The following is a 15,438-nucleotide window of genomic DNA, read 5'->3' on the forward strand; positions in this document are numbered from 1 at the left end:
CTATTAAATAAATTAGGGGATCAATGATTCTATGTATGGTCATTCCTTTGTTGTTCCATGCTACCCTTGTATTCTTCTCAATTGCCTCTTTTGCATCACTCCTTATAGTATTTGATCTATCTATGGTAGGATACCCTATTACTCTTTGAATAATCCTCTTTGTGATGTTGATAGGACAATATTTTAACCATATAATTTTGTCATGTATTCTGCTAAGAACTATCTTAATGCATTCTATCTTGAATACATTAGGAAAATCTAGGGCATGAGTTAACCCTTTTCTCGCTACAATTTTGTTTTCCTCTTTCAACACTCTATTTTCCCACAATTTCCATACAAGTCTATAATTTCCATGTCTTCTATACTCCCTATCTTACAAGTATAGCAACACCTTACATCTTGTATCATTAAAACTTGTTGTGCTATCATAGATAACACACAAGATGGGTCTCCTTTGTATGAAATATCAAGAATTTCCCAAAAAAGTGGTTGTATAATCTTATTACTATTGAAATGTACATTTAAAAGAAAAAAATCTTCCCATTACAACTATCTATGGTTTGCATAAATTCAAATAACATAGCTCGACACATGATAAATACCTTGAAAAATCAAACTTTTGGTGATGAATAATAGTTGAATCCAATTTGCACACACTTGAATTGGTTTCTCCAATTTTTCTTATGCTCTTTGTGCTCTCTTCAATCTTGAATAAATGTAAATGAGTCAAAAAGAGACCATATAAGCCTTGAAACTTTGCAATCAATGCTTAGTGCTTACATAACTATAAGCTTGGCTCCAAGAGTAATTTTAACTCACTCAACTTCCATGTAATTTCTACTGCACTTGACAAGCATAGCGAGCTAGGCCAACACTATCACCTTGGATAGCTTGGCATCAACTAAATTTTCATTTGGCAGCAATAGTGAAACCTATAGATTTCTTGTAGGTTCTAACCAATACTTTGCATCTTACTTTATAAATATATGATCTTTTCAGAACTAAATCCTTGGAATTAATGTATAACTAAACTTTGAAATATTAGGTCGACGCATACTTCTTGATTTCCTAGTTGGGGGTGGTTTCATCACTTGATCCACTAGATAAGATGATCACATCTAAACTTGATGTGTTACAATCTTCCATTTTCTTCCATGTCTTGTTCATCTACACTTTCACTTCTTCAATTTCAACCTTGACTTTGTCTTTATTGAATTCACTACTAGGTTCTTTTGACCTTTTTGTGTTGTGATGTGGAGACTAATTAGACTTAGAGGTTTATTTGGTACAATTTTCTCTCCATATTATTTCTATGGGGGTTTGGTGGCAGTGCCCCTATGGGGTCCTAGGGTAGCACCCTAGGTGCACTCCCTATCGCAGTACAGGGTGGGGTCAAGGGGCAATGCCCTAGGCAAGGTATAAAAGGCTTAGGGTTAGGGATTTTCATAGTGTGTGATGTGAAATTGGTTTTGTAGTGGTATTGAGTTGTAAGGGATTACAAATTGTAATCAGCTTGTAATGACTAGATAATAATAATATTTGACTTGTTGTTGGTGGACGTAGCCGAAGGATTGAGTGAACTACATTAAATCTTGGTGTCTTGTGTTCTCTTATGTGTAATCTATTATTTTTTGGTATTGGTTATATTTGCATGTAACTATTATTTCTATCTGGGGTTAGTCCTAACATGTTGGCCAATTTTTGTTGATGTTACTAGTCTTCAAATAGCTAAAAAATGTAGTTTGACTCAACCATATACTATATTTACTTTTGAAATGTGTTCTAATGCAATTCTTAGAAATGTGTCCATTCTCTTGACAATAGTGACAAGTAAACCTTGTATTTTAATCCCAATTATAGGATGTGTCAGTATGGTTTACCTTAGCTTGCTTGTTTGATGACTAGTTAGGCTTAGATTTGCACTCATATGATTTATGTCCATACTTGTTATAGTTGTAGCAATAACCTTTAAAGCTTTGTATTTTTGTAGTCTTGTTCTTGTATTCATGTGTCTGATGTCCTTGATTGTTTCACTTATGAACATTACCCATGAATTTCTTCTCAGGGTTCTAATTTGCATTATTGCTACTACAAACATTTTTTGTATGACCTACTTTTCCATAATTATGACAATTAGGTGTGTAGTCCTTACCTTTTTTGTTTCTTTCTTCTCCACTTTTAGATTATTCTCCTTCTTTAGTACTAGTGTATCCTAATCAAGTAGTATGATCATTAGATCTAGGAGATGTCATAATTTTCTCAAAATACTTGATGGCTTCACTAGGTTTATTGAAACTTTCAGCAAATTCTTTTTCTCTCTTTAGATCATTTATCAATTGTTCATTCTGTAATTCCAAGTTTGTGATCTCAATATTATTTCTATTCAATTCATGATTGGTAATCATCATTTGATTCATTATTTCTAGTTGTATGTGAGAAATCCTTTTTACCTCTGATGTCTTCTCTTCTAGTCTATTGATGAGTATCCTTTTTTCATCTTCAATCCCAACTTTGTCATCCTCAACTTTCTTTTTCTACTAGGTCACCTCACATAGAAATATTGATTAAACTTCTTGTTAAATCTTAAGTCTTTTGACCTCTTCAAGTAGGGCACCATTATTATCCATCAAATCTACAATTGCTGCATCAAATTCACCTGAGTTTCCATTTGAAAACAATTCAGTGGTGTCTTCCTCTTGGTAATGTGTATCATTTTTCATAATAGATATCTCTTTGCTTCTCTTTAATGAGTGCTTCAATTCATCTCTTTCTTCATTTAACTAATATACAAAAAGCTAGATTTCAATCTTCTAATTCTCCATAGTCTTTCCCAACTTGTAGATTTCCATCTTCAAAATCTCTCCTCATAGCGGCACAGATTTCCTTTCCAAAGAGAAATGATCTGATACCTATTGTTGGAAATACAATAGGAAAAGTAAACTTTGAGAGGGCAAGGGGTGAATCATTCATTCAAAAATTTAACCATAAAATCATTCAGCACACATCCTTCTCACAATTTGAATGTAAATAGAAATACCAAACTAAGCATGTTCATTCATAGCATGAAATCAAATAAACATTCAACACATATATGACACAAGATATAATTTGGTTACCCAGAAACTCTCAAATGAGAAGGTAGACTAAGGTGGGGATGACACCTACAAATTTTTACTACTATATTTATAAAGTGCATCCAATGAAGGTTACAATTTTTTATCATAAACTATAGTCTAGCCTATGAAAGGTATACCTTGTTAAAGGCTTACAAGATTGTTAGATCTTACCCTATTAAAGGATTTAAACACCCTATTAGAAGTATGTTTGATTAAATGACTTAAATTTAAAATAAAGTAAGCACCTTGTTAAAGGATTTTCAATAACCTGTTAGGACTACTTTGTTAAGAGATTAATTGATTCACCTGTTAGAATGTCTTAGCAAATGATCCCACAATTAGTACTCTATTTCTAGATAAAAAATCACCTCTTTACATATATCATTGATACTCTCTATTCAGATGTATCATTTCTACCCTCTAACTTCTTTCCTATGTTCTCCTCTAACTTATTTTGCAATTCATAACTTAATTCACAACACCTGATCCACCATGAATTCTCTATTTGTTTATGCAAACTTCTATCTTTGCATATACATTGTTTTAGGGTTTTCCTTCCTTATGAAAACCTAGGTGACTTAGGATTTGGTATGAATCAACCATTGTGATTCATCTATTTTGCCACTTAATCCATCCTTTTAAATGATTGGTTGCATATATTGCATAGGTATCCTCAATATAGATTATTTCTTATCATTTAGAATCATAAAACAAGCCTTATGTAGGCTACAAAGGTTTACATAGAAGTTTGTTCCATTACAAACAACTATGTCCAAAACTGTTTTACTCAGCACTTGAAGTCTTTGATGTTTGGCATCCATTCTATCTTTAATATTTTAAGTTTTCCTGTAAATGACTCAACATCCATTGATCACTTGACATCTGAATCACTTGGCATCAACTATCTTCTTGGCACTTGAGTGACTTGACACTTACTATTTACTAGACACATATTGTATATCTTGCTAGGCATACAATTCTGACAACTTATGCTCAGCATACATTACGTGTTCAACATGAACTATGTTCTTTCTAGTAAATGAATTAAGTGTATTTTCTATCATATTTAAAAATCAATTTGAGATTAACACATTATTGCTAATATTTGTCACTTGATTCCTCTATCATTGTTGAATATGTTGATTTCCTTAAATATAAATTGACCTCCTCTATTAGATCTAATGTAAATTGGAATACTTATAGTGCTTTCTCCACCAAGGAGTTTCTTAGGCTTCTCTTCTAGCCTACCAAGGTTTCCCTTTTCTCTCCCTATCCTCAAAAGAAATTCTATCTTGTCCTTTAAGCTTCCCTATCTAGTCACATCAATATTTTTCTACAACTTACTCCCTTCCTAGAAACATCTTCCCTTGTCCTTCAAACTCTCAATTTCATCAAAATTAACCATTTCTTTCTTCAATCATGTTGTGAGGGGTTCAAATTTAGCTTTTTTGGACTCAAAATCCATAGGTTTCCTTATTGATTCCTTCAAACATGGCAAAATAGTCCTAATTAGACCTAGTTGAATTAGGCCTCCAAACATAATTTTTGGACTTTAACTTAAAGTTTCCCTTAACAAGGTACAAAAATAACTATTGATGTGAACAATCTCTTAGATATACTTCAATATTTTATGGGTCATGTGTCCTTAACCTAGCCGTGCATCTTGTTTTCTACTTTTAGGCCTAAAAATGAGGGTTTCAAGCAATTCACATCAACATCTACTAGGGTCAAACGAAATCCCTAACAAATTTTTTCTTGAAAACTTATCCTTCCACATATCACTTCCTCATATGTATCCCTTCTCCTTCTTCAACACTTAGATTTAAGTTTCTAATAAATTCAATGTCTCAAAACCCTCTTGGGAACATTGTGATCACCTAGCCATAAATTGAAAGCTCACCTACGACATCACTTGAAAAATGGAAAACCAATTTTATCAGGCCTCTCCTTTTCTATGTACACTTTAAAAGTCCTCCAATTTTATTTCCCTAAAAACCATGATGATTCCATGGTGAGGTTTCATGGGGGAGTCATTTTTCACAAAATTGGCAAAATAAAACCAACAAAATGTCTATTTATAAGTGATTTTCAAACTAAAGGAAAATGAACTCCTTAAATCTTGCACCCTAAATAAAATTGTATTATAATAACATAAAATACCAAGATCTAATACAAAAAATACTCTTTCAATCCATTCAACTACTCGAGAAAACCAAAATCATAAAAACTATCAAAATTGGATAATAGTTCATAGCTTTATCTTTTCAAAATTCACTAATTAAAAATTCCAACCCTTGGAATTGGTATCCTTTATGGTTTTATATGATTTCTCAAAGGTTTCACATAGTTCCCATAACTAGAAACTCCAATCTTCCATTATGCAACTTTTTGCAAAATCTTTTCCAAAAACTTTTAAAAATTGTTGACAACTTTTATTAACTTCTAGCAAGTTTCAAATCTAACACTTGGAAACTCCCAACTAGGCCTATTGTTGTCTCTTAAGGATTTCTAAGAATGATTTATCTTTCATAGCATCAATTCACAATTATTTGGACCAATTCTTCCTAATTGACAACTTTTGCAACAATTGACAACTTTTTGACATGTTTTGCAACTTTGCATCAAATGATAATGTATGACCTCCAACCTATTCAAGGAGATGTAAAAATACCATAGAGGCCCAAATTAAGCTCAAACCAAAAATTTCCTTCACCTTCTAGGGAATAAGACCCATAACCCTAATCTTACTAAATAAAAACTTTAAACACAAAGCAAGAAAATAAATAGGATGTATTCAAGTTAGTCAAATGCATCTAGAAGCAATCTCACATGACCTTCTAAGGTCCAAATACACTATTGGGATTAAAGATAGAGTAACTAAGAGGAGGAGAGGGCTGGGGGGTGAATTAGTTACTAACAAAATTAGTCCACAAATCCCTTAGATGTCTTAATGATCTAGTTACTACTTTTACTCGGTAAATTAAACTATTATTTTATTTTCAAGCATTCATGCATGTAACTGAAAATAAAGTAAACACAAGAGACACCAAATTTAACATGGAAACCCAATATGGGAAAAACCACCAAGTAACTAGTCACCAATTTTTCACTCTTCTGAAGTGAGCCCTGTTAGGAACCAACCTTATTAAAGGTTACAATACACACTATTAGGTGTGACCCTGTCAGAGGATTTAATCACCCTGTTAGGAGTGGCCATGCTAGAGGTCTTTAGAACAATTCAACTGAACTATCACCTTGTTAGAGGATTTACAAAATGGTTGTTAAACCAACTCTATTAAGAGATTTGAAATCACTGCTACAATGGTTAGAAAGAAATAATGAATTGACTTGAACAAGATGCAACTGAATTTGCTGGATACAAGTCTCTGTTCAGCACCATTAGATCCTCCTTGATCAAATATGAATCTGCTACTCCTCAATGATCTCTAATCATACTTCAAATTTGCTTCCACAATAATCAGTCTTCATATCACATTAACTTATCATACCTCCACACCATACTACTTTGAATTTGCAACTTGACTTCTTACTTATACCATTCAGATTGTCAAGTCAGCCCATTTACATGTTACATTTATCAATAATCCATTTATTAGTCAGCTATAGATATTACTCTTAAACAAATAAATGTTATTTCATAAGACAATGAAATCCTTTACTGGCTGACCCTGCTCGGTAAATACTGCTTCTAAGAATTTCTAGAGTTAACCTTCTTGACTTGGTTAACATTACAATATCCTTAAAATCCTTTGGCTTCCAAGTTGACTTAGTAAGAACGAAATCTCCCAAATTAACTTTGATGACCGAGTGAACTTGGTAAGAACTATTTTTGTCATGTTTTCTTCAATTACTGAGTGAGCTCGGTAAGACCTAAAATTCTTTGATTACCTTGAAAGCTCGGTAAACACTGTCCTTTGTCTAGCTGACCTTCTGAGCTCAGTAGACACTATCATTTTCCTTGCTAACCTTTTGAGCTTGATAGACACTATCCTTTGCCTTGCTGACCTTCTAAGCTTGGTAGACACTATCCTTTGCCTTGCTGACCTTTTGAGCTCGATAGACACTATCCTTTGCCTTGCTGACCTTTTCAGCTCAGTAGACACTATATGATGACTGTTGTGACATTTGTGTGACATCAAAGACAAAACATATTTGAACAATTGTATCCAACAATCTCCCTCTTTGGCATTGATGGAAACACAACATGTCGTAGAATGAAATTTGAAAACAAGTCTTTTAATGTCAGAATACAAAACTCCCTCTTTCATAATAATCTCTCCCTCTTACACAAATTCTTATTATTTGCAAATTTCAAAAAGATTTGATAGTATATTCTCCCTCTTTGACAACACATGCCAAAGACAACTCAATACAACTGAATAAAATTGTACTTGATATACTAATTCATATGCAATATCTTCATTGATTTGCTACATCGACTGATAGGTTTTCAATTCTGTTCTTGTTGATGCATCACTAAAATTGTATTTTAGTGAACTTCAAATAGGGGAATGACCCATAACTTACCTCTTAGATACAAGAATGCATCCTTAGGTAAAGGCTTTGTAAATATACCAGCAATTTGTTCCTTTCTATGCACATATTCCAATCTTATTTCCTTTTCTTGCACCAATTCTCTAACAAAGTGATACTTTATGGCAATAAGTTTGGTTTTTGAATGCATCACTAGATTCTTGGATATGTTAATTGCACTTGTGTTATCACAAAATGTAATAATTGGTTCTATGATTTCTTGCTTCATACCTTTCAATAATTGTTTAAACTAAACAATATTTGAGCAATTTACTGCTGCTACAACATATTCAACTTCTATTGTGGATTGAGATGTGCAATTCTACTTTTTGCTTGTCCAAGAAACCAACCTTTTTCCAAGGAAGAAAGCTCCTCCACTTGTGCTCTTTCTTCGTCAATATTTCCTACCCAATCTGCATCAGTGAACACCATTAAATCCAATTTTCCTCCAAGTTTATACCATAATCTATATTCTTCAATTCCGTTTAAGTATCTCATGATCATTTTGATTACCATCATGTGATTTTCTTTTGGTTTTGCTAAGAATCTTGCTACAATCCCTACTGCAAGGGAAATGTCTGGTCTTGTGTGCACTACATATTGCAACTTTCCAATCATAGATCTATACAATGTTTGATCCACTTCCTTTGATTCATCATCCTTGGTGAGTTTTGATCTAGTACACATAGGAGTCCCAACTAGTTTGTAATCTTCCATACTAAACTTTTTCAGTATCTCCTAGATATATTTAGATTGAGTGATGTAGATGTCATTCTTATTCTGTTGAATTTGAAGACCAACAAAGAATTTGATCTCACCAAACATTGACATTACAAATTCTTTGTTCATTTGTTCTGAAAATTCTTTGCAAAGATCATCATTTCCTGTGAACAAAGTATCATCTACAAATATTTCTGCCAAAACAATCTTATTATCTGGTCCTTTATTTATAAACTATTCTTGTCATTAGTTCTTTGAAAACCAATCTAAATAAGATAGTTATGCAATCTTTCATACCATGCTGTAGGAGATTGTTTCAGACCATACAATGCTTTATGCAATTTGCAGACCATGTCCTTCTTGTCTGGATCAACAAAACCTTTAGGTTGCTCAATGTAAACCTCTTCCTCCAATATGCCATTGAGAAATGCTAACTTGACATCCATCTAATAAACTTTGTATCCTTTGTATGCAACATATGCAAGTAAGGTTCTGACACCTTCCAATCTTGCAATAGGAGAAAAAGTTTCTCCATAGTCTACACCTTCTTCTTGACAGTATCCTTTGCATACTAGTCTAGCTTTGTTCCTTGATACCTTACCATCTTCATTTAGTTTGTTTCTGAATACCCACTTTGTTCCAATCACATTCTTGTCTTTGGGTCTAGGTACAAGAGTCCATGATTTTTTTTTCTCTATCTATTCTATCTCTTAATTCATAGCTTCAATCCAACTTTCATTTTCTAGTGCATCTTTGAAATTTCTAGGTTCAAAATTAGCAAGTAAACAAGTGCCTTTCAACTTACTTCTTGTCATTGTTCTTTTTGATTTATCACCAATGATAGGATCTGGTGCATGATGCTTTCTAACATACTTGGCTAATACAGGCTCCTTTCCTTTTGAATGACTTGCATTTTTATCCTTCTATATCTCAACTTCTAATTTTGATTTTAGTTGCTCAGGCTCGATAGATGCTAACTCGGTAGTTTCTATTTGCAACTCAGGTTCTTGCAACTCGGTAGATGTTGACTCGGTTTGAACTTCTTGTGACTCAGTTAATGAAGACTTTGGAGTTGAGGATTCTTGATTGATAGGTATACTTGGTATTATATCAAGTTTAATATAAAAAAATCTTCTGTAGTCTTCAGGTTCCTTCTTGCTTTCTTCTTATGTTCTTTCTACAAACTCATCAACTTTCACATGTGCACTTTCTATGACTTTGTGAGTAGATAAGTTCAAACATCTATATGCTTTGCTTTTGCAAGAGTATACCAAAAATATTCCTTCATCACTTTTTACATCAAATTTACCTTTTCTAGATTCTTTCAAAATGTAACATTTGCTTCCAAATACCTTTAGATAACTTACATTGGGTTTGTAGCAATACCACAATTCATAGGGTGTTTTGAATGAGACCTTTTCCAGTTGTACTCAGTTCAATGTATGAACTGTAGTGCTGATAGATTCCTTCCAATATTTGATAGCAATGCCTTTCTCAATCATTAAGGTTCTTGCAGAATCCATTATAGATCTATTCCTTCTTTCTGCTATTCCATTTTGTTCAGGAGTTCTAGGTGCTGAAACCTATCTTTTGATTCCCCTTTCAATGCAAAAGTTATTAAGCTCATGTGAAATAAATTCACCACCTCTGTCAGACCTTAAGCATTTTAGTGTTTTTCCTATTTCCTTTTCTACTCTGGCCAAATACCATTTGAACTTTTCAAATGCTTCGGATTTCTCTCTAAGGTACATGACTGTCATCATTCTTGAATAATCATCAACAAACAGAATGAAGAATTTTTCACCAGTATAACTTTCAATGCCAATAGGTCCACACAAGTCAGTATGCAAAATTTCTAGAATTTCTTCAGTCTGATAGTTCTTGCTTTTAAAACTAGTCTTTCCCATTTTACCAATTTCATAATTCTTGCATAGACCAACCTCAGGTTTCTTTATGTTAGGAATACCTCTTACTTTCCTAAATTTATTGATCTTTATTAATTTTTCAAAGTTCACATGACACAACCTCCTATGCCATAGCCAACTTTCTTCAATTTGAGCAATAAAACATGAACATTCACCAAGTTCAAGATAAAATAATTTACCTTTTGTTTGAGTGCCAGATCCAATCAACTTTCCTCTACCATCTAGCAACCTTGCTTTTTCATGCATAAATTATACTTTGAATCCATTATTGAGTAGCTGTTCCACACTCAACAAATTATTCTTTAGTCCTTCTACCCAATATGCATTATCACATACAAGTTCCTTGGTTAGTGAGATTCTTCCTTTTCCTTTTATACAACAAGGTTCATTATTACCAAATCTTACACTGCCACCATCATAGTCTTCAAAGTATTCAAACTTAGTTTTATCACCAGTCATGTGATGAGAACAACCACTATTTATGATCCATGTATCATTTTTGCTCATATGAGAAATTAGTGCGACTTCTTCATCATTATTAGATTCATCTTTTATAGCAATGTAGTCAATTTCATCTTCTTCTTCTTCATCAAAATCACTAGAATCTTTTGCCATAAAACATGTTTTCTTACCTTTATCCTTGAATGATTTCAAGTCTTTCTTTCCATTGTACTTGTCACCTTTCTTCTCATCTTTTTTCTGATTATTTGGGCACCTAGCAGCAATATGTCCAATTTCTTCACAAGAGAAATAGATTATAGGAACTTTACCTTTGTATTTTCTTTTTCCTCTTGAATATTTTCTTGCTAGTAGAGCTTCAACTACTTCAAGATCACTTTCTGAAATTTGTTATGATTCTTCCTTGCTTTCTAATTGTGGTTCCTTCATCTTTTTCCCTTTCTCTTTGAGTGAAAGCTTGGCTTCAAATGCTGATTCAACATTCTTGGTAGTTGGAACATAGTTGTCATAGTTGTCTAGCTCAAATGTAGTCAATCTTCCAACTATGGCCTTTAAATTTATTTTATGATTTGCCTCACATCTCCTTTCTTGAATTACAGAGGCTCTAATATCATAAATAGGAAGTAGAGTTCTAAGAACTTTACTTATAACTGGCTCCTCACTAATATCTTCTCTAGATGCTTTGATTGCACTAACACATGCTTTAACTCTTTCAACATACTTTGCAATGTTTTCATCCTCTCTCATCCTCATTTTATCAAATTGTCCTCTCAAACTTTTTTCTTTGGCTCTTCTTACATTATCATCTCCTCCATAGATTTCTTTCAGCTTGTTCCACATTTCAAAGGTAGTTTTGAAATCCTTGATGTCATCAAATTCTTCATAACTCAGAGCAGATACTATATCTATCATCATGTTATTGTGAGTCTTCTTTTCAGAAATATTATTGATAGATAATGTACTAGAAGGTTCTTTTTATTTTTCATCAAGGTACTATAGTCCTGTATCACCAATGGAAGCCAGATGAAGCCTCATCAATCCTTGCCATGCTGAGAACTTATCCCTGTTAAGTCTTGGAATTTCCCTTTTTTAAGACATCCTAATCTTTAGCTTAGATCCTTAAAATATTTTCCTATAAGCGCCAAAAGCTCTACTTACAATTTTTGGGATTAAAGACAGAGTAACTGAGAGGGGGGTGAGGGGATTAATTAGTTACTAACATAATTAATCCACATATCCCTTAGATGTCTTAATGATCTAGTTACTACTTTTACTTGGTAAACAACTGCTGTAACTTGATAAATTAAACTATTATTTTCTTTTCAAGCATTCATGCATGTAACTGAAAATAAAGTAAACACAAGAGACACCAAATTTAACATGGAAACCCAATATGGGAAAAACCACCAAGTAACTAGTCACCAATTTTTTACTCTTTTGAAGTGAGCCATATTAGGAGCCAACCATGTTAAAGGTTACAATACACACTATTAGGTGTGACCCTATTAGAGGATTTAATCACCCTATTAGGAGTGGCCTACCTAGAGGTCTTTAGAACAATTCAACTAAACTGTCATCTTGTTAGAGGATTTACAAAATGACTGTTAAACCAACTCTATTAAGAGATTTGAAATCACTACTACAATGGATAGAAAGAAACAACGAATTGACCTGAACAAGATGCAACTAAATTTTTTGGATACAGGTCTCTGTTCAACATCATTAGATCCTCCTTGATCAAATATGACTCTTCTGCTCCTCAATGATCTATGATCATCCTTCAAATTTTCTTCCACAATAATCAGTCTTCATATCTCATTAACTTCTCATACCTCCACACCATACTACTTTGAATTCACAACTTGACTTCTTACTTATACCAATCAGATTGTCAAATCAGCCAATTTACATGTTACATTTATCAATAATCCATTTATCAGTCGGCTAGAGATATTACTCTTAAAAAAATAAATGTTATTTCATAAAACAATGAAATCCTTTACTAGCTAACCCTGCTCAATAAATACTGCTTCTAGGAATTTCCAGAGTTAACCTTCTTGACTTGGTTAACATTACAATATCCTTAAAATCCTTTGGCTACCGAGTTCACTTAGTAAGAACTGAATCTCCCAAATTACCTTTGATGACTGAGTGAACTTGGTAAGAATTGTTTCTATCATATTTTCTTTGATTACCAAGTGAACTTGGTAAGAACTAAAATTCTTTGATTACCTTGAAAGCTCAGTAAACACTGTCCTTTGTGTAGCTAACCTTCTAAGCTCGGTAGACACTATCCTTTGCCTTGCTGACCTTCTGAGCTCGGTATACACTATCCTTTGCCTTGATGACCTTCAAAGCTTGGTAGACACTATCTGATGACTGATGTAATATTTGTGTGACATCAAAGAAAATGCACAATTGGACAATTGTATCCAATAATACACCTAGCTAACTTGGCGAAGGTCACTACAAGCCAAGAACCAAAATGAATAACTATTACTAGGAGTTATCCTAGGTGCTTCTACATGATACTCCCCACAATATAAAAGTTCAATCCATCCTTGGATTGAGTAAGATGGAGTTGATGCCCAACTTCTTGAAGTCATCTTCCTTGATCTTGGTAGCCTCTACATCATCTTTCTCATGCCACTTTATAAGGTTTCCCCAATAATTCTTTGTCTTAGTTTTCTTGTAAACCCTTGAATCTACCTTTTTAGTTGTCTTAGGTGGTGGGTGAGTTAAGTGCAAGTCTTTAAAGTCTTGAGTGAATCCCTTAAGTATGTGATCAATATATAGAGTAGGGCCTTTCTATCTAACCAGATCAACAACATCAAAAATTGGTGATAACCCAATATATTCAAAAAGCTTCACCTCGTATGCATTGTTTCCATACTTGGCCAGTATTGTGCAAGGTCCCAACCTTCTCATCTCAACATTACAAGGAGCTACCTTCTAAAACCTTTATTTTTGTAGATGAACCATCACAAGATCTACAACTTGGAATTGCACATCTATTTTACTATCATATGATTTATGCTTCAGTTTATTAGCATTTTTAGTCAAGATTTTTCTTACTAATTCATTAAATTGCATCATGGAGTGAGAAAATTCCTTACCATACCCACTAACTTTTTCACAATATTTCAGCTCCCTTAGTTCAAACACCCCTCTAGAATGTAGCCCATAAACAATCACAAATGAAATTTTACCATTTGACCTATTGATTGTATCATTGTATGCATATTAAACTTGTCTAATGAGCTTATCCAAAACTCATTCATATTTCTTTGTAAGGAACCTGAGAAAGTTTTCAAGACTCCTATTTAAGATGTTAGTTTGACCATCTATCTAAGGGTCATAGGTAGATCCAAAAGATAGACTTGTTCCTAGATTATTCCATAAGGTTTTCCAAAAATGGCTCATGAACTTTGTGTCCCTATCTATAACAATACTCAAAGGTAAGGCATGAATTCTTACCGCCTTCTTGAAGAACAAATGTTCAATTTGACAAGGATCATGGACTATTTTAAAAGAAATAAAATGTGCCATTTTGTTTAATCTATCCACTATAACATAAATACTTTTAAACCCCTGCTTTGTCTAACTCTCGAGTCTTATTGACCCCAAAATATCCACTGAGTTCCCCATTATGTCTTTTGTTGAATCAAATTTTCTCTCATTGATCCCCTAGGAATACATAGTTGAATCCCTTTAAGCAACAAATCATTTTGCAAAGTGTTGTCAAAAAACTCACCGTGGAAATTTTTCTTGTATTCCTTGCATACCTTATATATGTCTACAAAATATTCATCATCAACATATAGGTACTTTAATCTATCAATCCCAATGCTTTACAACCAAACCTATTGTACTATGAGGAGTCTCTTTCTTAATGTGTCACTACACTCCTTTATTGTTCTTGATGTTGAAAGTGTAAGGTTGTAGGTATTCCACCACTTCAAGTATTTTCTATTGAGCTTGTCTTGGGAGTTGAGGAAACTGAGGACTTGATTATTTGACTACACCACAAAATCTTTTAGAAGCAAGTAATGTATCCACTTTCTTATATATTAAAATAGATAATATAACTCTAGATCATAGGAAGAGTACTTCTTGTTGGAAGTATGAATTCTAATGATATTCCTATGGGGGATTATTGTAGAAACATGATTAGACCATTATCATGATTATATGTTACGTTCATGATTGTGTTCTTCATTGATGTCAACATAGAATTCTTTTGTGGTATCTGACATAAGAATAGTGGTAAAGATTAAGTTGGTATAGATAGATCATTGAGTGTTTTCACTAGTGAGGTTAATGTGAAATACTAATAAGTGTCTAGTATATGTAGCTAATCTCGGGTGCAAAACATATTAAGTTTAGAAGAAGTTATGGAAGTTTTGGTGAAGACTACTTAGAGATAGAGTTTACAAAAGCATGTTCTAGTAAACTTGTTATATCTCTTAGAAGATTTGTTATTTTAAGAAGGAAGGTTAAAGCTATGTAGAAGAGATGATGGAGATGACATGGATAAGCTCACTCCTCATAGTATTATACATGTGGAAAATTATTCAAGTTACAAGCCAGCGTATTGATATTATCATTAAGTAAAATGTGTTCTCAATGTGGTCCTATAATAATTAATTGAGAAGGTGTAGTAG

Source organism: Cupressus sempervirens, chromosome 10, assembly GCF_028749045.1.
Source record: "Cupressus sempervirens isolate cs-2001-9-10 chromosome 10, ASM2874904v1, whole genome shotgun sequence".
Taxonomy (NCBI): Eukaryota; Viridiplantae; Streptophyta; class Pinopsida; order Cupressales; family Cupressaceae; genus Cupressus; species Cupressus sempervirens.